General features: G+C 46.3%; 1 pseudogene; it reads left to right on the top strand.

Annotated features, from left to right (window-relative positions):
• The window catches only part of LOC138287278 (zinc finger protein 208-like), a 143,768-nt pseudogene extending 135,802 nt beyond the window's left edge, over window positions 1–7,966 (top strand).
• Window positions 7,967–26,054: the final 18,088 nt, after the last annotated feature.

Consider the following 26,054-nt stretch of genomic DNA (forward strand, 5'->3'; position numbering starts at 1 on the left):
AATAGCCCACCCCAAGACCCTGAAAGGTAGGTGTAAAGTGCACCTACTACCCACAGAGAGCACAGAAGTCGTGATAGGGGGATTCTGCAGGAAGAACAAACACCAGCAATGCAACAACAGTGGATTTCCGGACCTGAGTACCTGTAAGACACGCGGACCAAGTCCAATAGTCGCGACAGTGTTGAGAGTGGGCAGGAGCCCAGGAAATGCCAGCTGAGGGTGCAAGGAAGCTGCCACCGGATGGAAGAAGCTTGGAGTTCTGCAAGAAGATGAGAGCTAGGGACTTCTCCTTTGGAAGACGGATGTCCCACGTCGTGAAGAAGCTTGCAGAGGTATTCCCACGCAGAAAGACCGCAAACAAGCCTTGCTAGCTGCAAGGGTCATGGTAGAGGTTTTTGGGTGCTGCTGTGGCCCAGGAGGGACCAGGATGTCGCCACTTGGAGGAGGAGACAGAGGGGGCACCCAGCGACTCAGGGAGCCATCACAGAAGCAGGCAGCACACGCACAAGCACCTGAACAGGCACTTGGAAGGAAAGGGAACCAGAGTCCACGAAGTCACAAAAGGGAGTCCCTTGACGCCGGAGGACAACTCAGAAGGTTGTGCACTGCAGGATAGAGTGTTGGGGGCCCAGGCTTGGCTGTGCACCAAGGAAATCATGGAAGAGTGCACAGGAGCCGGAGCAGCTGCAAATCACGCGGTACCCAGCAATGCAGTCTAGCGTGGGGAGGCAAGGACTTACCTCCACCAAACTTGGACTGAAGAGTCACTGGACTGTGGGAGTCACTTGGACAGAGTTGCTGAGTTCCAGGGACCACGCTCGTCAGTATGAAAGGGGACCCAGATGACCAGTGTTGCAGTCTTTTGGTGCCTGCGTTGGCAGGGGGAAGATTCTGTCGACCCACGGGAGATTTCTTCAGAGCTTCTGGTGCAGGGAGGAGGCAGGCTACCCCCAAAGCATGCACCACCTGGAAACAGTCGAGAAAGCCGGCAGGATGAAGCGATACATGGTTGCTAGTAGTCGTCTTGCTACATTGTTGCGGTTTTGCAGGCGTCCTGAGCAGTCAGCGGTCGTTCCTTTGGTAGAAGGTGAAGAGGGAGATGCAGAGGAACTCTGGTGAGCTCTTGCATTCGTTATCTGAACAATTCCCCAAAGCAGAGACCCTAAATAGCCAGAAAAGGAGGTTTGGCTACCTAGGTAGGAGGATTGGCTACCAAGAGAGATAAGAGCCTATCAGAAGGAGCCTCTGACGTCACCTGCTGGCACTGGCCACTCAGAGCAGTCCAATGTGCCCCCAACACCTCTGTTTCTCAGATGGCAGAGGTCTGGGACACACTGGAGTAACCCTGGGCACCTCCCCTGGGAGGTGCAGGTCAGGGGAGTGGTCACTCCCCTTTCCTTTGTCCAGTTTCGCACCAGAGCAGGGGTGGGTGTACCAGTATGCCAATGTGAATTGGTAAATTTAGTCACTAGCCTGTTAGTGACAAATTTGGAAAGCAGGGAGAGCATAACCACTGAGGTTCTGGTTAGCAGAGCCTCAGTGAGACAGTTAGGCACCACACAGGGAACACATATAGGCTACAAACTTATGAGCACTGGGGTCCTGGCTAGCAGGATCCCAGTGACACATAACAAACACACTTATAACATAGGGTTTTCACTATGAGCACTGGGCCCTGGCTAGCAGGATCCCAGTGACACATAACAAACACACTTATAACATAGGGTTTTCACTATGAGCACTGGGCCCTGGCTAGCAGGATTCCAGTGAGACAGTGAAAACACCTTGACATACACTCACAAACAGGCCAAAAGCGGGGGTAACAAGGCTAGAAAGAGGCTACTTTCCTACAGTAACACATTGCAGGCTGTGCAGAGCTGGGCAGTGGAACATGCTCTTACCTTCATGTATGGGTAACACACTGCAGGCTGCACAGAGCTGGGGTTGGAGACATGCTCTTACCTTCATGTATGGCTAACACACTGCAGGCTGCACAGAGCTGGGGCGGGGGACATGGTCTAACCTGCTTGTATGGAGGAGACAATACAGGCTGTGCAGAGTGCGTGGAGCGACATGCTCTTACCTTCATGTGTGGGTAACCTATTGAGAGGTTGTGCAGAGCAGGCAGTGGAACACGATGTTACCTTCATGTATGGGTAACACATTGCAGGCTATGCAGCGCTGGGCAGTGGAACATGCTCTTACCTTTATGTATGGGTAACACATTGCAGGCTGCACAGAGAGGGGTGGTGGAATATGCTCTTACCTTCATGTATCAGGTACACACTGCAGGCCTGCAGAGCTGGACAGTGGAACATTCTCTTACCTTCATGTATGGGTAACACTGCAGGCTGCACAAAGCTGGGGCGAGGACATGCTCCTACCTTTATGTATGGGTAACACATTGCAGGCTGTGCAAAGCTGGGCAGTGTAACATGCTCTTACCTTTATGTATGGGTAACACATTGCAGTCTGCACAGACAGGGTTGGTGGAACATGCTCTTACCTTCATGTATTGGGTAAACTGCAGGCTGCACAGAGCTGGGACGGGGACATGCTCTTACCTTCATGTATGGGTAACACATTGCAGGCTGTGCAGAGCTGGGTGGTGGATCATTCTCTTACCTCCATATATTGATATCACATTGCAGGCTGTGCATACTGGAACCTCCACCTACCAGTGGATGGCTAGGGGCCTGGCCCTTGATACCAACAGAAGTCAGTAGCCTCTGTTGGTTACGGCCTATGTGGGCAGAGGTTTTCCTGGTCTGGGGATAGAAATCTGACACAGGGGCAGAATGGGATTCATGACCTAGTTTGCCATATGGGTACTATCTCCTTAGTGGACTCACAGATGGCATCTGCAGATGAGAAGGGTTCCCCATGGGCCAGTTCAGTTGCCAAGTGCCACTGCAGAAGAAAACTGTCCACATTCTTTTGCCTGAGCAGGGTTCTGATTAGTCTACTGTAGCTTCTGGCTGGAGCGGAGTTACCTTTATGTTGAACCTTATTTTTGCTGGCTACAGAACTTTGTGCACTTTACACCTGCCAACCAGAAGTAAAGTGATTGTACGCCTCCTTTCAACTCTGTAAAATTGGTTTACACCTGATTGGTTTCTTTAATTGTCTGTAAGTCCTTAGTATATGGTATAAGGTGTACCCTGGGCCTGTAAATTAAATGCTAGCATTGGACTGCAGCACACTTCGTGCCATCCACTGCAGTGGTCCTGTTAAGCAGGTCTCTGGGCTACCATTGTAGCCTGGCCATGCATTTTTAAACTGTAAATTCTACTCATAAAATAACTCCTTTTGACAGGCCTAAGCTTTCCTTACAAATGTTAATAAGACCCCCTACATAGGCGTCATTGCCCATAAGGCATGGTACACCTTATTTAAAAGTAGGACATGTAAAGGTTTACTTTTCCACATGTCAGTACAATGAAAATGGTCTAAAAGCTATTATCATTGTAGTAAGGCTGCATGCTCCGTAGGAAAACTCAAGGATTATAAAGCTCACCTCCTGTTCAAGTTACAGGGATCCTTCAGGTGACAAGAATCCTTTCTTCAACTGCCCAGTTGATCAGGGGCAACTGAGCTTGGACTGGACTTTTCCTGACACCAACAACTTCTCCAATGGCCTTCCCTGAGGTTTTGGGGGGCTTTAGAAGTGTACTCTTGTGGTTAATTGGAACTTAAAGGACTAAAGTCAGATGGTAAAATCTTTGCTCACAGTAAAGCTGGTTAGTGTATCTGACCTGCGCTCCATTGTGGTTCTACCGTGATAATTACTATCATTGGTGCTACGTGCTTCCTGGCGCTTTATGAAAAAAATGATTAATGTGAAGGCTGTGAGTATTTGTCAGGTAAATTATTGGTTGTCATAAGAACAGTATGACTGTTATTGTTAATTATTATAAAATTGTTAATCAATGTTTGTTTGCCCTATCTATGTGCATAATGTAGAAGTGGGACATTACAATGAAGCCCTCACTCTGCTTTACAAAACAGCCCTGCTCTGGAGGGAGCTGTAGCATGAAATGCAACAAGTTCCGAACTTTATCTACTTTAGGGAAAACTAAAGTGTCACTTTTCTTTATGTGTGCGGGCCAAAACTAGGCCCCGCAAGTTGCATTAGTTATAGGGAGATGGACGGGTGTTAAAACAAAAAACCTGAATGCACAATAATGCTTCAGTCTTTCAGGTTAGAAGAAAGTAGAAGTGGATGAAACAAGCTCAGCAAGAGGTGGTAGAACTCCTACAGAAAAGAGCGGTGGTGCAAGTGTCAGAGTTGGAACATGGTCACCTTCCTTGTTCCCTAGGAGGACAGCCTTCTGCGTCGGATCCTGGACCACAGGGAATTGAACTTCTTGCTCAAAAAGGAAACATTCAAGAGGCAGACCCTAGCTCAAGTGTTATTGGTGTTGGACGCTGGAGATTGGATGGTGTCACTTGACCTGCAGCATGCTTACTTCCACATCCTGATCTTGCGGTCGCATCTGCGGTATCTCCGTTTTATGGTGGGTTTTATGCACTACTAGTTTGTAGTATTCACACTTAAGTTAACATTGTCACCTTGAATTTTACAAAGATGATGGCGGTGGTTGCAGCCCATCTCCAAAGGTCGGGAACAACAATTTGCCTATACCTGATTGATTGGCTAATAAAAGGTGGCTTGCTAGAGGCTGTGTCTTGCTATGTACAGTCAAGAGTAGTGCTGTTGTTTGACCTGGGTTTATTGATCAACAAGCCAAAATCTCACCTGAAGCCCTCCTACCGACTCCAGTTAATAGGGACGGTACAGGAAACACTCTTCTCCACTCCTTTCCTCCTAATCAGAGGATTGCAAACATTCAGAAATTGGTTCCCTCTTTCCAACACTGCACATGAGTCCCAGTTCTGAAGGTCCTATTGCTCCTAGGTATGATGGGTTCCTGCAGTCTCCTAGTCCTGCATGCACTTTGGCACATGAGGGCAAAAGTTACTTAACAAACATGAGTTGGCACTTGAGCTGTTATAAAGTGAACAGAAAAGCATTGAGGTTCAAAAATGCATTTACCTTTGGTATATAATTCCTAAAGAATTACCTTTATAATTCACTTCCTGAAACTTAGGTATCAGCAGCACAACCTGCTCCATCTCTTTTTCCACAATCTGTTCTTGTCTAAATGAAATATTGGCCATGTGCATCTTCCTAAAGCTGCACCTGTAGCACGTGGTGCTCCGTGAGCGCCCGTTCTTCACTAAGTTACTCTGTGAACAGTAAATCACCTCCTTTTCTGAAGTAAATACAATGAGACTTATTCAACAGAACATTTATTAAAATATCTGTGTATGGTGAAATATCCTTTGATAAGTTTCAAAGACAGCAAAGAAGTGATGTCTTTTATAGCCAGGTAAATATTGTGTATTCACAGTACATTACGTTTGCATTTAGTAATTTTGAATCTCTTTACAGTCCACAGAAAATGCCCTGAATGCACAAAATGATTATGAATAATGAAGATAATATTGGAAATCTGCAAAACAGCTGCAAGAAACAGTGTGTAACAGTATTCCGGTATACATCAGTGCAGAGACAGAGGAATCTGAACATACATTGACAGATCCTGGAAGAATCAGTCAAGGGCAATTCAGTGAAAGTCTGAGGCGTGGACCTTCGTAGCACATGACTAAGAAATGAACTCTAGAAAATTAAGTCAACAACACTGACAAACTACGTTATGTGTGCAACACTAGCTGTGATCATGGGATCAGTATACATTGGTTACAGCAGTGCTCTGCTTCCTAAAGTGATAACAGACCATCATTCAGTGTTCTAGGTGTATTTTAAACTCTTTCTGGCCAAACCACAGCAACCAGAGTAAAGCACAAGAGTGGAGACAAACAATTAAGGGGTGAAGAAAAGAGGATTTCTCCTGTTTAACATAAAGAGTACTATCTCAATTTGCAGCTACCAGAAGGAGGATTAATCTTTACCCACAAATGTCAAAAACTGTTAGCTGTTCTAAAGACACAACGCTCACAGAAGCCTGACACATATTGTGAGTGTGGCAAGAATTTAGTGACCGTTGCATTCTATTTTTGAATTGGAAATCAAATGTTCTAAATACCAGCAGCTACAGCAAATGTGAGAATAGCACAAGTGCTTTATCAACCATGTTGGCCCGTCAGGAAACACAGTCGTGGGAAGTGGACAAATATATCCCTGACCCAGAGACACCAACCAAGAAAGAAGAATCATACACGTGCAGCGAGAGCTTTAGTTTGTCATCGCTACAAAAGCACCATCAGCAAACTCACACAGGAAAAGAACTGTTCTATTGCACTGAATGTGTGCAAAGCTTTAGTCATTTAGCACTCCTAAAAGAGCATCAGCGAACACACACAGGGGAAAAGCCATTCAGATGCAGTGAATGTGTAAAGAGCTCTAGTCAGTCATCACAGCTCCAAAGCCATCAGCAAACACACACGGGAGAAAAACCATTTAAGTGCAGTGAATGTGGGAAGAGTTGTAGCTGTTTATCTGACCTCAAAAGACATAATCGAACACACACAAGGGAAAAACCATACCAATGCAATCAATGTGTGAAGAGCTTTAGTTGGTTATCACACCTCCAAAGACATCAGCGAACACACACAGGGGAAAAACCATACCAATGCAATGAGTGTGTGAAAAGCTTTAGCCGTTTATCAGACCTCCAAAGACATCATCGAACACACACCGGAGAAAACCCATACCATTGCAATGAATGTGTGAAGAGCTTTAGTCAGTTATCACACTTTCAAATACATCAGCGAACACACACAGGAGAAAAACCATACCATTGCAGTGAATGTTTGAAGAGCTTTAGATGTTCTTCAAACCTACAAACACATCAGCGAACACATGCCGGGGAAAAACCATACCATTGCAATCAATGTCTGAAGAGCTTTAGTTGGTTATCACACCTCCAAAGTCATCAGCGAACACACACAGGGGAAAAACCATACCATTGCAATGAGTGTGTGAAGCGCTTTAGCCGTTTATCAGACCTCCAAAGACATAATCGAACACACACCGGAGAAAAACCATACCATTGCAATGAATGTGTGAAGAGCTATAGCCTGTTATCACACCTTCAAAGACATCAGCGAACACACACAGGAGAAAAACCATACCATTGCAGTGAATGTTTGAAGAGCTTTAGATGTTTTTCAAACCTACAAACACATCAGCGAACACACACAGGGGAAAAGTCATTCAAGTGCAGTGAATGTGCGAGGAGCTTTATTCAGTTATCAAACCTACAAACACATCAGCGAACACACACTGGGGAGAAGCCATTTAAGTGCAGTGAATGTGAGAAGAGCTTTAATCAATTATCAAGTCTACAAGGACATCAGCGAACACACACTGGGGAGAAGCCATTTAAGTGCAGTGAGTGTGCTAAGAGCTTTAGTCAATTATCAAATCTACAGACACATCAGCGAACGCACACAGGGGAAAAGCCATTTAAGTGCAGTGAATGTGCAAAGAGCTTTAATCAATTATCAAATCTACAAGGACATCAGCGAACACACATAGGGGAAAACCATTCAAGTGCAGTGAATACGCGAAGAGCTTTAATCAATTATCAAATCTACAAAGACATCAGCGAACACACACAGGGGAAAACCATTCAAGTGCAGTGGATGTATAAAGAGCTATAGTCAATTATCAAACCGATATAGTCATTGTAATGAACGTATGAAGAGTTTTAGCTAATACACCGTGAAAGACCTAACCAAACACACAGGGGAAAACCACACAATTGCGCTGAACGTTTGAAGCACTTTACTCTGTTATCACATCTCCAAGTACATCAACTGTCATGAGGCCTATTCATGGTCTCAGTATGATTTTCATAATTATACCAGTATTGTAATCTCATCTAATTTGCTTCATAATAGACTACGTTGGTAGCAATAAATATATTCTGCACTTTCATTGCGTCTTTTTTACTGTTGCTATGGATATGTATGACTAAGATAATGAGGAAAAGGACTGACCTGTTTTTCCACTGCTCCCTGAGAGGGGGATAGAGTGTTGTGCCTTTTGGGTTGCCACAATTACTTGTCACTCTGTAAAGCTAGGAGGGCAAGTAAGGCACTGTGAGCTAGACAGGTTTTTTGGGAGGCCAGCGCTGCTTTGGCAGAAGTGGAGCAGCCCCTGCACTCTGACGTTGTGTTGTTCCAAGGCACAGCCCGGAAGAGCAGACTCCCTGCGTCATGGCGCTATTGGCGATGTGTCTGGTACTTATGTAATGGCTCACCTGAGTAGTACTCCTCAGAATCCATAGTACCCTCACGCGTACACCTGAGACATCCATGGTGTGTTGGATTTATCCTCCGCAGTACTTTTTAATACAGGTGATTCTTTGAGCTCAAGCTTTTAAAAAGATTTAAAAATACCCATTTTTGGTGTTACTGCTTTGTTACCACTTTTGCCACGACTGGTTCCAATTGCAGTAAACTGCAGACGGTCTGTTCATGCACATTTAACATTTCAAGGCCTCACTAATGTGGGTGGTGATTTTATTTTCGTGATTGAGGCACACAGTGGTTACAGAATGGAAGTTGTTTCTTCTTGGGTCAACGTTCCGGCTGTGGAAGGTAATACAAATAATTTTCTTGAATACACTAATATTGCACCACCTAACGCATACAGGGCATGTGCACTTTTGGAAATACCACTTACACATTTGGAACATACGAATTGGTTTTGAGGCACCCTAGAACATGTACTTGCCCTAGTACGCATGGGACCCCTTACTAATGAAGGGGCTAGTTGGCCAGCCTTAGGTAACTTGACTGTTGTTGAACTTCAGCAGTTAAACACTATCCTAGTTCACCCTAACGACAACTAGCTCAGTTTATTACTGCGCTCTGATGGCTGCTCCTGTGCGAGTGGCAGCGGTGGGTGTACACAGTTGCCTGCTGCTTCGATAATTAGTCCTGTGATCAGAAGTGCAATTATGGGTAAAGTACTCACAGTATATGAGGAAATTCCTGTTTGGCTTGCCAAAAAAATAGACCAAATTGAGGCTATATTCCCCTTACGGGACCACAGGACAAGCATAGAATATAAACTATGAGCTTACCACATGGGATGGTACCCCAGATAGGGGACTGTAACACATGCGGTCAGCTATCTCTACCCTGACTCATGGCACGCCGTCTTGGGCGGTGTTGCCAGATGTCCTGAAGCAAGCGCAGGATGAGTATGTGCCTGGCCCCTGTTTTGGGTATGAAATTATTGGGAAACGGTCCTGTCCTTTCTGAGATGATTCTCTCGAACATCAGAGGTGAAGCTGCATTTCTGGCTATATGTTGGAAGGTCACCGTGGTCGCTGCTGGTAACCAGGAGCGTGAAGTGCTGACCATTATAGCTGAAGTTTATACTTCATTTGGTCACAATAATCTCCTCTCTTCTCCTCAGGGTGAAGCAGTAATCCTTCCTTCTTTCTCTTCCCTTGTCCCCGAGGAGATCAAACAAACGTATGCAGCGAAATGGTGTAGGAGGCTGGCCTGGCTTGTAGTGGGTACCAGAGGTACTTACACCTTGTGCCAGGTCCAGTTATCCCTTATTAGTGTAGAAGAGGTGTTTCTAGCAGGTTAGGCTGATAGAAGGTAGCTATGGCAAAGCAGCTTAGGCTGAACTAGGAGACATGTAAAGCTCCTACTATACCTGAGGCAAAGCACAATAGGGTACTAAGGGTGAAAGAAGCTGCACATTTAGGCAGTACAACAATAATGGTAGACAGGTATCAAGGTAACTGAAGAGTCTGGTGCAGACTGGCCCAGTGCCTTACTACCCTGTAGGCAGAAAAATGGCTATCAGAGTACCCAAAGACAAAGTTGAACAGAATTGGCCACAGCACACAGAAAGTATAGTCCAGAAGTATGGCAGGGAAAAGTATCCCTGGTTGTCTGATGCTGAGGTACACAGTTGAAAGAAGTCTCAAGTCTTGTATGTAGATGGTGTCTTTATTTAGTAGATACTAGAAATCATAGTGCCATCAGCGAGATACAGCCAACACGTGTTTCGTCACACCAGTGACTTTATCAAGGCTGCAAAGTAATATTAAAACAAGAAATTAGGCATATAGAGGTTTATGGACTTGGGTGCAGGCACGTGGGAGAGTATGTGAGAAAGACTCCAAAAACTGGATACCAGTGTCCTGCGTGTCAAATGTAAGTTAAGTGGGTTTATAAATGGTGAGTGTGCGAGGGTAAAAAAAAAATCGGTTTTGTAGCAAACAAAACACGTAGTGGGGACACACAGTGCAAAGTATACAAGAGAAAGTGAATAGTGGCCAAGTGCTATGCAATCGAGAGCCAAAGTGTATGAGCTAAGGTGAAGGAGTTTGTGGTGGATACAAAATACTTGGTACTGGAATAAGTGAAAGAAACTATGATAGAGGTGAGACAGATTTGAGAAAATCAATAGACAAAATAAATAAGGAAGGACAGAGACAGAAACAGGCCCGTACCTGGGCCGTCCGGCCAGGATGGAGCGTAGCGTAGGTAAGTGATGAAGGAGCCTCGTGATCAGTTGGTGAGGCTTTGAAACGTCAGTAGTAACTGAGAAAAGAGATAACAGTAAAAAAATAGCCAATGGTAGAGTGAAGAAAAGGAGTGGAACAAACTGTACATACCTTCTTGTAGTAAAACTATCTATAGTATGGCTGAGTGAGTAATTGGAAAAGTATGAAAAGGGCAGGTAGACAGGCCCTGATAAGCCCGTGCTCGGCACCTAGCAGGGAATGGAAAAAGAGGAAAAAAAGGGAAAAAAGAAACCTGAGCCGATTAAACGTAAAAAGAAGGAAATGAGGACATAAGAGCATGGGTTAAACATAAGTGCGCATAAAAAAGGGGCGGGGGGGGCTAGAAGAAATGTGAAGAAGGTAACGTAGTTAAAGGCAATTAGAAATGAAGCCCCTGTAAGGCAGACAGGTCGCTACAGTATGGACAGTAGTGACCAGTAATACGGAAATAAATAATGGCCATTAAAGTAGAGCCAAATCATAGTGGGCGATGGGTAACAAAGACTGGAGAAGGCTGAGTGTCGTACACAGAGCTGAGGAGAAACCCCTTTCCGGTAAAGAGTATATTAGGATGAGTTAAAATGTCGGTTAATAGGACGCAAAGCGATGGTACACAGATGGAGTCAGAAAGGTCAGGTAAATAAAGAGCAATAAAATGGTTCGCTATTTGGCTCGCGAGCGCAATGTCTGTTTATAGAAGCGGCAAAGGCGGGTATAGAACCATGGCCAGTGTCCACGCTTAAAGGTGCACAAAGATATCAACGAAGCTATGGTGCCTGTAAGAGCGTGTAAACTAGCATGAACGTGCCGAGGATGGGAAGGGAAGCAGCAGAGGCGCAGTAAGACGTGCGCTTCCCTCACAGCGCCCGAGCACGCGCGGCGACGAGCGCTCTGAACAAGAAGGAGTCCGTGCTCGCAGCTTCAGAAACGCAGCCGGGAGCGGCGCGGACACTGAAGACGGACAATAACACGGCTACTGCAGCGGTGCGGCGGCCATCTTGGGAGTAGGGGAAGAAAGTCTGGGGATCTGAGAGTAAAAGCTGGCAAGAGAGGCCGTTGTAACAGCAGTGTGGCGGCCATCTTGGAAGTAGGGGAAGAAAGTCTGGGGATCTGAGAGTAAAAGCTGGCAAGAGAGGCCGTTGTAACAGCAGTGTGGCGGCCATCTTGGAAGTAGGGGAAGAAAGTCTGGGGACCTGAGAGTAAAAGCTGGCAAGAGAGGCCGTTGTAACAGCAGTGTGGCGGCCATCTTGGAAGTAGGGGAAGAAAGTCTGGGGACCTGAGAGTAAAAGCTGGCAAGAGAGGCCGTTGTAACAATAGGGCAGTAAACAAGAATGTGGGCGAATGTGAGAGAGAACATGCCTAAGTATGGTATGTTAGGTGGGTGGAGAGAAAGGATAAAGGATAAGTAAAAGGATGGCAATAGTTAGGAAAATTAGCCAGGGGAGGAAAAGACATGTAGACATAGACCGTGGTTGTAAACAAAAAAGTTCGGATTGGAAGATGAAAAATGAGAATGTAGATGGAAACAGAACAAACCCTATTTCGGTGCAACTTGAAAAGCAATCTAAGGTTAAAGTAACAAGTTGTGTAGTGTGAATTAACAAATCGATGGAATAAAACAAGTGATGGCTGGCAAGGGAAGTGATACGGGTGAGATGTGATGCAGATACCATTAGTGTTATAATAGCGCAAGGTAATTATAAAAGTAATAAAATAGGGAAAGTGACACTAAGCATAGTAAGTAAGTGACGATCAAGTACGGTAAAATAAGTTATCAAGTACAACAAATATACAGTAGCGCAATCCGTAAAGAGCAAGGCCACGAGGCATATTAATCCGGTACAAACAGTGATTACATATAGGCAAGGAATAGATGCTAGGATACATGATCAATAGACGTCATTGTAGGCAAAAGCTGCAAGAGTAGAGTAACAACGTGAGACTTATCAAACAAATATTCATTTGGTCAAACAGCAGTGGAACATAAAAGGGTGACCTAGGCCACGGGATGAGGTACTTAGAAATGACAGAAAATAACATGAAAGCATAGAGTGGGTGTTAATGCACAAGATCAAGAATGACATTGTTAACACATAATAATAATACACAGAGAACCGTGAGAGTCGAACAGTATTACTCATGAGGTCGCCCAATATATGATAAGCAGACAGAGTGGTGGTGGAGTCCAAAACTCATGTAAGAAAGTAATGTAATTCTCGGTCTGTGTTCAAGCCTAGCTCAACTGTGCGGAGTTTTAAGATCCACTTAGCCTCGCATCTGCGTAGATCCCTTGTTCTGTCTCCCCATCTAGGTGAGTTGGAGACATGTGTAATACCGTGGAATCTGATGTTTAACAAGTCTTTTTCACCGTGCAAGGTATTGAAGTGTACAGCAAGGGGATAGTTGGTGTTGACATTCCTGATGGCTCTAACATGTTCCTGTATGCGTTCCTTGAGAGGGCGTATGGAGCTACCAATGTAGATTAGGCCACATACACAGATCAAGCAGTATACAGTGCATTTAGTGTTGCAATTCATGAAGGTTTTGATGTGGTGTGTGGTCCCGGTATTGTAGGAGAACGATATAGTTTTGTTAAGGGCCAATCGGCAGGATATGCAGCAGCCACATTTGTAGAAGCCATTGGGTTTCTCTGGAATCCACCCCGGTAGGCGTGTTGCAGGAGAGGGGCAGAGAAAGCTAGGACACAACATATTCCTGAGTGTACGACCTCTGGTGTGTACCATAGTGGGTGACAAGCCCACTGAGTTCTTAAGACATGTGTCCAACATTAATAGGTGCCAATGTTTCTTGAGAATGCGCAGTACTGTCTTGCTCGGAGGACTGTATTGGGTGATGAAAGAAACAGGGCGTCTGTTGGGAGACCCCTTGCTACCAGGTTCCTTGTGGCTTTTAAGTAGTAAAGTGTGTTGGTTTGTGTTAGAGATGCGCCTGCTGGCTGTCGAGATGAGTTTGTCGTTGTAACCTCTGGCTTTGAAACGTTCAGTCAGGTTCTTAAGCTCCTGCTTGAAAACATCCGTGTCAGTACAGTTGCGTCTAATTCTGACCATTTCACCGTATGGAATGGCCCTGATCTGTGTGAGGGGATGGGCGCTCTGTGCATGTAGGATGGAATTACAGGCCGTGGGTTTTCTGTAGAGTCTAGACATGACCTTGTTGTTGGTGATGTATAGCAGTAAGTCCAAGAACTCAATTTGAGTCGAATCCACTTTGTGGGTGAACACAAGGTTGAAATCGTTAGTGTTAAGGTGTTCTATAAGTTGGTTAAGGTCAGGGATGTTGCCAGTCCAGATAGCCAGAATATCATCAATGTATCTTCCCCAGTAGAGGATATGTTCGGTAATGTTTATAGGACAGTTAGACCATAGGTGTTTCTTCTCAAATTGACCCATGTACAGATTAGCGTATGATGGGGAAAATTTAGCTCCCATGGCTACACCTTGACACTGTCGAAACCATTTACCATCGTGTAAAAAAACATTGTTCTCAAGCACTAATCTAGTAAAATCAAGGAGCATCAATGTGTGTTCATACAATGTGGCGTCACGGGCACTCAACGTCAAATGCAGCATTTCCAGACCCTTCTCCAAGGGAATGGAGGTGTAGAGAGAGCTAACGTCAAGACAGACGAACGTACACTCTTGTGTCCATTCGATGTCTTCCAGTTGACACAGCAAGTCCCTAGTGTCCTGTATGTACGATGGTAAGTTATGTACTAAGGGCTGTAGAAAAGAATCAATGTATTCCGAAATATGTTCAGTAGGGGATCCAATACCTGAGATGATGGGTCTCCCGGGTGGAAAGCCACCTGGTTTATGGATTTTGGGTAGAATGTAGATGCATGGCGCCCTAGGCGTCTCAGTGTACAGAAATCTGTATTCTAAGTCAGTAAGAAGACCGAGATTCTTCCAAGATGTTAATTTCTTAGCGATGTGACTAGTAATGTCAGGAAGAGGGTTAGACTGTAACGTACAATAAGCCTGTGTGTCGTTGAGTTGTCTATTGATTTCTGCAATGTAGTCGGTTCTATTCATAATGACAACATTACCCCCTTTGTCAGCCTCCCTGATGACTATATCTGGGCAGGTAGAGAGTTTATGTAGCGCTCAGAGTTCATTGGGATTAAGATTTTTGTGAGGTCTATGGGTATAGGTGTTGGTCTTGTCCTCTAAGTTGTGTAATTCCATGCTAACAGCTTTGTAAAAGACATCGATGTGATTGTCTGGTGGCAAGGTGGGTATAAACGTGGAGCGGGGTCTGAGCCCACTGTTGACGTCTAAGTTCGGTGTAATGTCAAGTTGAGTTAGTAATTCATCCAAGCTAGGTGGCGAAGATAGAGTGTTGTCAAGGGAGAGAATTGTTTGTATGTCCTGTAAATCTTTAATGGATTGGTTGCAAGTAGGTGGTGAAGAACAGGCAGTCAAGTCAGTGGCTGGTTTGTTTTGGAAAAACTTTTTAAGTTTGAGATTGCGTATGAACTTAAAAAGATCAATGTGTATGTTGGTAAAGTCTGGTTTTGAAGTAGGACAAAAGCCCAGACCTTTTTTCAAGACATTTATTTCATGTACAGATAATTTTAAATTGGAAAGATTCATAACCTGTACAGTTTCCTCTACGACAGTGAGGTTTTGTGCCATGTGGGGATCACTCAGGTCTTTTGGATTTTTGCGGTCGAGCGAGTTGTCATGCCCTCCCTGGTGTTTACTGTGGTGTTTCCTGCCCCCCCTGCGGGTGGGTTTGTAATTGGACCTGACCTGTTGTAATTTAGTCGTAGACCCTTTCTGTAGCGGCCAAGTTCCTCTAAAAAAGAAGAATTTGGCTGCTGGTTTACATTCTGTTGATGTGTGCTAGTGGAGGACCCGTCCCCAGCTAAGTCTGAGCAGTCACTGGAAAGATTGGAAATGTCAGATAGACTGCCTGCGATTGAACCCACGGGAGTTGTAGACTTAGTGTATCTAATGCTAGTCTCCTTATTGATCTGGTCAAACTTGCGTGCAAATGTGTAGATCCTGCCGTTCTTGTAGTCGTTGTCGTCTCTGATAAGTTTGCGCATTTTCTTGTCTTTAATGTATAGTTGATACCCAGTAAGTATCTCCCTCATGATCGTGTAGTTTTTGTCAGTAGCTTCAGTGAGGTTAAGGTTTTTGATCTCTTCTTCCAGTGATGAAATATCCTGAAGCAGTTTGGTACGTTTTCTATCTGCATGTTTGATAAGTATGTTAATCATGCTGAAAGAAGTGGAGGAAATAAGATGTTCCCATTCCCCAAGTAAGTCAGGGTCAAGATCCTCAAAGGATGGGAATATTATCACCCGCAGTCCCCTAGGGACTTGTTTAAGTTCCAAATAGCGTTTGAGAGTGGTAATGTCCCACCAATGGGCTAGCTCTTGTTTTCTGAGTCTTTCTAGTTTAATAAATTTTTGTCTCAATCCTTCTTTAGAGGGTGTATGCTCTATATTACGTAATGTTGGTGATTTCATAGAGAAAAGTTCTTTAGTAACATTTACCAGTTGACTGTATTACTTGTTTATCTTCTGTACAGAAAGAATATTGATTTAGGCCTTACAATATGGCTTCATTTGATGACAACCGGGACACTCTAGCTGCAGAACTTTTCTAAAAACGTACCAAACGTAAATGCACCCCGCATTGCCATCATTTTTTACCGGTAAAGGGATTTTCCTCGCCCTGTTCACCGCGTTCTGCTTTGTCACTTCTGATGCCTTCTCAGCTGCTAGGATCACGAGTTCCTCTACTTCCTAACCTACTCCTGAAGTACTGGCCACTGCTGTCCACGGGTGTAGCCGCCGCGCCGCTCTATAGGGAACCATTTTATTGCTCTTTATTTACCTGACCTTTCTGACTCCATCTGTGTACCATCGCTTTGCGTTCTATTAACCAACATTTTAACTCATCCTAATATACTCTTTACCGGAAAGGGGTTTCTCCTCAGCTCTGTGTACGACACTCAGCCTTCTCCAGTCTTTGTTACCAATCGCCCACTATGATTTGGCTCTACTTTAATGGCCATTATTTATTTCCGTATTACTGGTCACTACTGTCCATACTGTAGCGACCTGTCTGCCTTACAGGGGCTTCATTTCTAATTGCCTTTAACTACGTTACCTTCTTCACATTTCTTCTAGCCCCCCCCGCCCCTTTTTTATGCGCACTTATGTTTAACCCATGCTCTTATGTCCTCATTTCCTTCTTTTTACGTTTAATCGGCTCAGGTTTCTTTTTTCCCTTTTTTTCCTCTTTTTCCATTCCCTGCTAGGTGCCGAGCACGGGCTTATCAGGGCCTGTCTACCTGCCCTTTTCATACTTTTCCAATTACTCACTCAGCCATACTATAGATAGTTTTACTACAAGAAGGTATGTACAGTTTGTTCCACTCCTTTTCTTCACTCTACCATTGGCTATTTTTTTACTGTTATCTCTTTTCTCAGTTACTACTGACGTTTCAAAGCCTCACCAACTGATCACGAGGCTCCTTCATCACTTACCTACGCTACGCTCCATCCTGGCCGGACGGCCCAGGTACGGGCCTGTTTCTGTCTCTGTCCTTCCTTATTTATTTTGTCTATTGATTTTCTCAAATCTGTCTCACCTCTATCATAGTTTCTTTCACTTATTCCAGTACCAAGTATTTTGTATCCACCACAAACTCCTTCACCTTAGCTCATACACTTTGGCTCTCGATTGCATAGCACTTGGCCACTATTTACTTTCTCTCGTATACTTTGCACTGTGTGTCCCCACTACGTGTTTTGTTTGCTACAAAACCGAATTTTTTTTTACCCTCGCACACTCACCATTTATAAACCCACTTAACTTACATTTGACACGCAGGACACTGGTATCCAGTTTTTGGAGTCTTTCTCACATACTCTCCCACGTGCCTGCACCCAAGTCCATAAACCTCTATATGCCTAATTTCTTGTTTTAATATTACTTTGCAGCCTTGATAAAGTCACTGGTGTGACGAAACACGTGTTGGCTGTATCTCGCTGATGGCACTATGATTTCTAGTATCTACTAAATAAAGACACCATCTACATACAAGACTTGAGACTTCTTTCAACTGTGTACCTCAGCATCAGACAACCAGGGATACTTTTCCCTGCCATACTTCTGGGCTATACTTTCTGTGTGCTGTGGCCAATTCTGTTAAAAAAATCTCCTACTATACCACTGGTGTCATATGCACAATATCATAAGAAAACACAATACACAGAAGTACTAAAAATAAAGGTACCTTATTTTTATGACAATATGCCAAAAGTATCTCAGTGAGTACCCTCAGTATGAGGATAAGATATATACACAAGATATATGTACACAAACCAAAATTATGCAGGTAATAGCAAGAAAAGTAATGCAAGCAGTGTAAAATTACAGTAGATTGCAATAGGAGCACATAGGTATAGGGGCAACACAAACTATATACTCCAAAAGTGGAATGCGAACCACGAATGGACCCCAAACCTATGTGAGCTTGTAGAGGGTCGCTGGGACTGTAAGAAAACAGTGAGGGTTAGAAAAATAGCCCACCCCAAGACCCTGAAAGGTAGGTGTAAAGTGCACCTACTACCCCCTGAAAGCACAGAAGTCGTGATAGGGGGATTCTGCGGGAAGAACAAACACCAGCAATGCAACAACAGTGGATTTCCGGACCTGAGTACCTGTAAGACAAGGGGACCAAGTCCAAGAGTCGCCACAGTGTCGAGAGTGGGCAGGAGCCCAGGAAATGCCAGCTAAGGGTGGAAGGAAGCTGCCACCTGTTGGAAGAAGCTTGGAGTTCTGCAAGAAAGAAGAGAGCTAGGAACTTCTCCTTTGGAGGATGGATGTCTCACGTCGCGATGGAGCTTGCAGAGGTGTTACCACGCAGAAAGACCGCAAACAAGCCTTGCTAGCTGCAAGGGTCATGGTAGAGGTTTTTGGGTGCTGCTGTGGCCCAGGAGGGACCAGGATGTCGCCACTTGGAGGAGGAGACAGAGGGGGCGCCCAGCAAGTCAGGGAGCCCTCACAGAAGCAGGCAGCACCCACAGAAGTACCTGAACAGGCACTTGGAAGAAGAGTGAACCGGAGTCCACGCGAAGACACAAAAGGGAGTCCCACGACGCCGGAGGACAACTGAGAAGGTTGTGCACTGCAGGTTAGAGTGTCGGGGACCCAGGCTTGGCTGTGCACAAAGAATCCTGGAAGAGTGCACAGGAGCTGGAGCCGGAGCAGCTGCAAGTCACGTGGTACCCAGCAATGCAGTCTAGCATGGGGAGGGAAGGACTTACCTCCACCAAACTTGGACTGAAGAGTCACTGGACTGTGGGAGTCACTTGGGCAGAGTTGCTGAGTTCCAGGGACCACGCTCGTCGTGCTGAGGGGGGACCCAGAGGACCAGTGATGCAGTCTTTTGGTGCCTGCGGTTGCAGGGGGAAGATTCCGTCAACCCACGGGAGATTTCTTCAGAGCTCCTGGTGCAGAGAGGAGGCAGGCTACCCCCATAGCATGCACCACCTGGAAACAGTCGAGAAAGCTGGCAGGATGAAGCGATACAAGGTTGCTAGTAGTTGTCTTGCTATTTTGTTGCGGTTTTGCAGGCGTCCTGAGCAGTCAGCAGTCGATCCTTTGATAGAAGGTGAAGAGGGAGATGCAGAGGAACTCTGGTGAGCTCTTGCATTTGTTATCTGGTGAGATCCCCAAAGCAGAGACCCTAAATAGCCAGAAAATGAGGTTTGGCAACCTAGGAAGGAGGACTGGCTACCAAGAGAGGTAAGAGCCTATCAGAAGGAGCCTCTGACGTCACCTGCTGGCACTGGCCACTCAGAGCAGTCCAGTGTGCCACAAACACCTCTGTTTCCAAGATGGCAGAGGTCTGGGACACACTGGAGGAGCTCTGGGCACCTGCCCTGGGAGGTGCAGGTCAGGGGAGTGGTCACTCCCCTTTCCTTTGTCCAGTTTCGCGCCAGAGCAGGGCTGGGGGATCCCTGAACCTGTGTAGACTGGCTTATGCAGAGATGGGCACCATCTGTGTCCATCAAAGCATTTCCAGAGGCTGGGGGAGGCCAGAATGGCATTGGGGTGACAATTCCATGATCTTAGACATGTTACATGGCCATGTTCGGAGTTACCATTGTGACGCTGTATATAGGTAGTGACCTATGTACAGCGCACGGGTGTAATGGTGTCCCCGCACTCAAAAAGTCCGGGAAATTTGCCCTGAACGATGTGGGGGTACCTTGACTAGTGCCAGGGTGCCCACACACTAAGTAACTTTGCACCCAACCTTCACCAGGTGATGGTTAGACATATAGGTGACTTATAAGTTACTTAAGTGCAGTGGCAAATGGCTGTGAAATAACATGGACGTTAATTCACGCCGGCTGCAGTGGCAGGCCTGTGTAAGAATTGTCAGAGCTCCCTAATGGTGGCAAAAGAAATGCTGCAGCCCATAGGGATCTTCTGGAACCCCAATACCCTGGGAACCTCAGTACCATATACTTGGGAATTATATGGGTGTACCAGTGTGCCAATGAGAATTGGTAAGTTTAGTCACTAGCCTGTTAGTGACAAATTTGGAAAGCAGAGAGAGCATAACCACTGAGGTTCTGGTTAGCAGAGCCTCAGTGAGATAGTTAGGCATCACACAGGGAACACATACAGGGCACATACTTATGAGCACTGGGGCCCTGCCTGGCAGGGTCCCAGTGACACATAGACTAAAACAACATATATACAGTGAAATATGGGGGTAACATGCCAGGCAAGATGGTACTTTCCTACAAATGGGCTCTTGCTGAAGCCCGAGCACTTCACCGCAATCATGTAGGCTAGGATAAGGACTCTCCTTATCACACAGTATCCTTAAGCAAGTGCAACCACAATATCCTATCTAGCGGGATGCTAAAGCACCCGTTGGGGACATCCCATCTCCCTTAGAGTTCCAGGAAGTAATTGAATCATTCCTATAGAATAGTCTTAGCGTATAGACATTTGAATAGACATACACTCACTGTTGCAATACAAAACACACACAGTATTGGCACTTATTAATAATATTGTCCATAAAAATTGATATTTCCAATGTTTTTTTCAGTCAAAATCTAGCGCCCGAGAGTAGGGCCTTAACTGCTTTCTCCGTGCTTGGCTTCCAGCGTCGCTTTGCACAACTGGCCATGGGGTAGAAGAACAGTTCAGGACTGTTTGCTGCCCTTATAGTGTCTGTTCTTCAGGATATTGACCTAGACGCATTGTCTTATGTAGATAATAGCTCCATAATGGATGATGAGTTAAACGGACATTTAGCAAAAGTTGGTCGCATAATTTCCTGGTTTGCTGCCATTGGTTACAAATTTAATTTGAAGAAATGTCACATTGCATTTTTCAGTGTCATATTCTTGGGCTATGAACTCAGAAATGAAGGCAAAAGTTTTGCAGTTCACTGCTTAGAGATGTGTGTACTTCTTCAACCACCTAATGCTCTTCGGAAGCTTCAGTTGCTTATGGGTTTCCTTAGTTTTGGCAGGACATACATTCTTGATAACGCATAAAACTCTTGCATGAATTAATACATCCGGATTTTTCCAGTTCACATTGGACATTTGAACACACTGACATACTCAGATCGCTACAATCTGACTTACTTACTACACAACGTTTACATACACGTTTAAGTACCACAAACCTTTTCATCCGAATAATTGGGGGGATGGGCATTAGATTTACTTAAATATCCTTCAACAAATGTGAAACGGTGCCGATTGCATGTAAATCGCTTTTACATTCTAATGTGGGAATGCATTTTACATCCACTAAGAAAATTCTGACTGTGGTGCAGATGGCTATCATAAAAGACCGACCTCTTGCACAAGGAAAATGCATAATTGTTACACCTATTCCAGCCTTAGAGGCTGTCACTAAAGCTAGTGTTCCAAATGCTAAAGCCCTGCATCCTAGATGGATTCAGTGGGTAAATCCTTAACAGCCAATTATGTGGACTTTGGCCCTCATTACAACCGTTCCCATAAATGCCACCTACCGCCGTGCTGACGGCCGCTAACATAAGTGGCCGCTGCGGTATTCCCCACGGGTATTATGACCCACACTGAGAATTCCTCCACAATACAGACACCCAAACAAGTCCGCCAGCCCAAAGGTCAGTGATAAACTGCCGATAGCAGAACCTACACAGTTATGCCAACAGGAATACGCCCACAGTATCACGACCCACGAATCACCGTGGCTGTCTCTCAAACGCGGTAAACCATTGGCAGTACACACCACCGTGCTCAAAATACACACACATTTACAAAACACCACCAGATTGGACAATTCAAACTTTACACACCTGACACACATACACACATCACACCCACACACCCACACCACAGCCCAAAGGTCAGTGATAAACTGGCGATAGCAGAACCTACACTGTTATGCCAACAGGAATACGCCCACAGTATCACGACCCACGAATCACCGTGGCTGTCTCTCAAACGCGGTAAACCATTGGCGGTACACACCGCCGCACTCAAAATACACACACATTTACAAAACACCACCAGATTGGACAATTCAAACTATACATACCTGACACACATACACACATCACACCCACACCAATGCCCAAAGGTCAGTGATAAACTGGCGATAGCAGAACCTACACTGTTATGCCAACAGGAATACGCCCACAGTATCACAACCCACGAATCACCGTGCCTGTCTCTCAAACGCGGTAAACCATTGGTGGTACACACCGCCGCGCTCAAAATACACACACATTTACAAAACACCACCAGATTGGACAATTCAAACTATACACACCTGACACACATACACACATCACACCCACACCAATATAAAACACACACCCACATTACCCATAACCCTTTACGAGAAAAAAAAGATTGCCAACACCGAGATACACAAGCCAGGAACACCCACTCAATCAGAGCCACAGAATACCATCACCCATACACCATCCACACACCTTACGGCATACGCTCCAACACATCACCCCACACATCCTCACACAAATCACTCGCACCACATCCATGGCATCCCAAAGACACCCCAGGTTTTCAGAGGAGGAGCTAAGGGTCATGGTGGAGGAAATCATCTGGGTAGAGCCACAGCTATTCGGATCACAGGTGCAGCAGACGTTCATTGCAAGGAAGATGGAGCTATTGCGGAGAACCGTGGACAGGGTCAACGCCGTGGGATAGCACCCAAGAAACAGGGATGACATCAGGAAGAGGTGGAACGACCTACGGGGGAAAGTGCGTTCCGTTGTTGCAAGACACCAGGTAGCAGTACAGAGGACTGGCGGTGAACCCCCACCTCCTCCCCCACAACTTACAACATGAGAGGAGCAAGTCTTGGCAATCATGCATCCTGAGGGCCTCGCAGGAGTAGCAGGAGGACTGAACTCTGGTAAGTCAAATCTTTACTACTTCATCCCCTACACCCTACCTGTATGCCATCACAAACTCCTACCCCTACCCTCAGCCCCATCACTCCACCACCTCACATATACCCTACTATCACAACCCACCCATCCCAATACCAAGACCTGCATGCAACACCAAAGCATGGACCCCCACACAGACCTGCATGGACACCCATCACCACAGCATGCCCAGTAGAGAGAATCACCCAGCCCACAAAATCACCACTCACACAAGGGCAAGCTGACAGGGAAATCACTATCATACAGGGAAACACACCCATGCACAAGATGGCACACACAGATACAATAACACTGCATTTGCATCCCCACAGGACCCAAACTCAACATCACCGGAGAGGAGGTGCCATCCAGTCCCCCCACAGAAGAGGCCCACAGTGACAACAGCAGCTCTGCACGCCTGGATCAGGATGACCAGCCTGGCCCATCCGGGACCTCTGGACAGTTGGTTCCCCTGCCACAATCCCAACCTACCACAGAGCCTCCCCCCTCAGGAAACACCACCACAGTACCCACCCAGAGGGCCCATGCCACTGTCCCCAGGACACATCAATCAGCAGTGTGTCCACCACTGCAGGGACCCCAGGTAACTCCACAAACACAGGACGATCAGGGACCTGGGGTTAGTGGCAGTGGGCACACGGTTCAGGGGACAGAGGCACAGGACAACAGGGAAGCTGGGAGGACTGCTGTGCGACAGAGGGAGGACAGGCCCAGGGAACCCACTATCCACGAGGCACTCTCCAACATCCTGGAGCATACCACCATTCCCAGGAGACGATGGGGCAGATACTGGCCAAGTTGCAGGAGACCCAGCGGCTGCAGGAGGGACAGTACCTGGGTATCAGGGATGGCCTAAAAAAAATCTACACCATCCTGGTCACCATTGCAGGGGTGCTGGCTGACATGGGCAAGACCATGAGGGAGGCAGTGGCACAACAGGCGCCTGACACTAGCCAAACCGAGGAACAGCCTTCCACCTCCACCGGCGCTAGTGGATATGAGGCCCCGCCACAGGACCAATAGGCCACCAGCACCCCACCCCCTGCAGAAGAAGAACCACCCCGCAAACTGTCCATGCGATCCAGGCAGAAGCCAGAGAACATTGCCAAGACCCCCGACAGGAAATAAGACTCTCCTGATTGTCACCCTTCTGTCCCACACTGTCACCCTGTCCACCTTGAACTGCCAATGCTCCCCTTCCTATGCCTCATTGGCCAATGCACCTGTGATACAAATAGACTGGACTCTACCCTGGACCTTCCTCCACTATCAGCCCAGCCCATTGCACATCCCCATCTACTTATGAGTGTAAGGAAATGCCTCCTTGGCATGGTTACCACCTGACGTTTTGCCTTCTGCTGATGGCAGTTATGATTGAAAGTGTGCTGGGACCCTGCTAACCAGGCCCCAGCACCAGTGTTCTTTCCCTAAACTGTACCTTTGCTTCCACAATTGGCACAGCCCTGGCACTCAAATAAGTCCCTTGTAAATGGTACCCCTGAAACCAAGGGTCATGATGCCAGGGAAAGTCTCTAAGGGCTGCAGCATATCTTATGCCCCCCTAGGAGCCCCTCACTCAGCACATGCACACTGCCTCACAGCTTGTGTGTGCTGGTGGGCAGAAAATGACTAAGTCCACATGGCATTCCCCTCAGAGTGCCATGCCAACCTCACATTGCCTGTGGCATAGGTATGTCACCCCTCTAGCAGGCCTTACAGCCCTAAGGCAGGGTGCACTATACCACAGGTGAGAGCATATGTGCATGAGCACTATGCCCCTACAGTGTCTAAGCAAAACCTTAGACATTGTAAGTGCAGGGTAGCCATAAAGAGTATATGGTCTGGAAGGTTGTCAAACAAGAACTCCACAGCACCATAATAGCTATACTGAAAACTGGGAAGTTTGGTATCCAACTTCTCAGCACAATAAATGCACACTGATGCCAGTGTGCAATTTATTGTACAAAGCACCCAGAGGGCGTCTTAGAGATGCCCACTAAATACCAATCTGACTTCTAGTGTTAGGCTGACCAGTTTCTGCCAGCCCGCCACAACCAGACGAGTTGCTGGCCACATGGGGAGAGTGCCTTTGTCACGCTGTGGCCAGGAACAAAGCCTGTACTGGGTGGAGGTGCTTCTCACCTCCCCCTGCAGGAACTGTAACACCTCGCGGTGAGCCTGAAAGGCTCATGCCTTTTGTTACAGCACCACAGGGCATCCCAGCTAGTGGGGATGCCCGCCCCTCTGGCCACTGTCCCCACTTTTGGCGGCAAGGCTGGAGGAGATAATGAGGAAAACAAGGAGGAGTCACCTACCAGTCAGTACAGCCCCTAAGTTGCACTGAGCTGAGGTGAACCCTGCCTTTAGAAATCCTCCATCTTAGTTTTGGAGGATACCACCAATAGGATTAGGGATGTGCCCCCCTTCACTCAGGGAGGAGGCACAAAGAGGGTGTAACCACCCTCCAGGACAGTAGCCATTGGCTACTGCCCTCCCAGACCTAAACACCCCCTAAATGGAGTATTTAGGGACACCCCAGAACCCAGGAAATCAGATTTCTGCAACCTGAACCAAGAAGAAGGACTGCTGACCTGAAAGCCCTGCAGAAACGATAGAGACAACAACTGCTTTGGCTCCAGCCCTACTGGCCTGTCTCCTGACTCAAAAAACTGCAACAGCAGTTGGGGAATTCTTCAGATAACGAATACAAGAGCTCATCAGAGTTCCTCTGCATCTCCCTCTTAACCTTCTACCAAGGATCGACCGCTGACTGCTCCAGGACGCCTGCAAAACCGCAACAAATAGCAATACGACTACCAGCAACATTGTAGCGCCTAATCCTGCTGACTTTCTCGACTGTTTCCAGGTGGTGCATGCTCTGGGGGTAGCCTGCCTTCACCCTGCACCAGAAGCTCAGAAGAAATCTCCCATGGGTCGACGGAATCTTCCCCCTGCTAACGCAGGCACCAAAAGACTGCAACACTTGTCCTATGGGTCCCCTCT

The sequence above is a fragment of the Pleurodeles waltl genome, chromosome 4_1, assembly GCF_031143425.1.
Source record: "Pleurodeles waltl isolate 20211129_DDA chromosome 4_1, aPleWal1.hap1.20221129, whole genome shotgun sequence".
NCBI classification, from domain to species: domain Eukaryota; kingdom Metazoa; phylum Chordata; class Amphibia; order Caudata; family Salamandridae; genus Pleurodeles; species Pleurodeles waltl.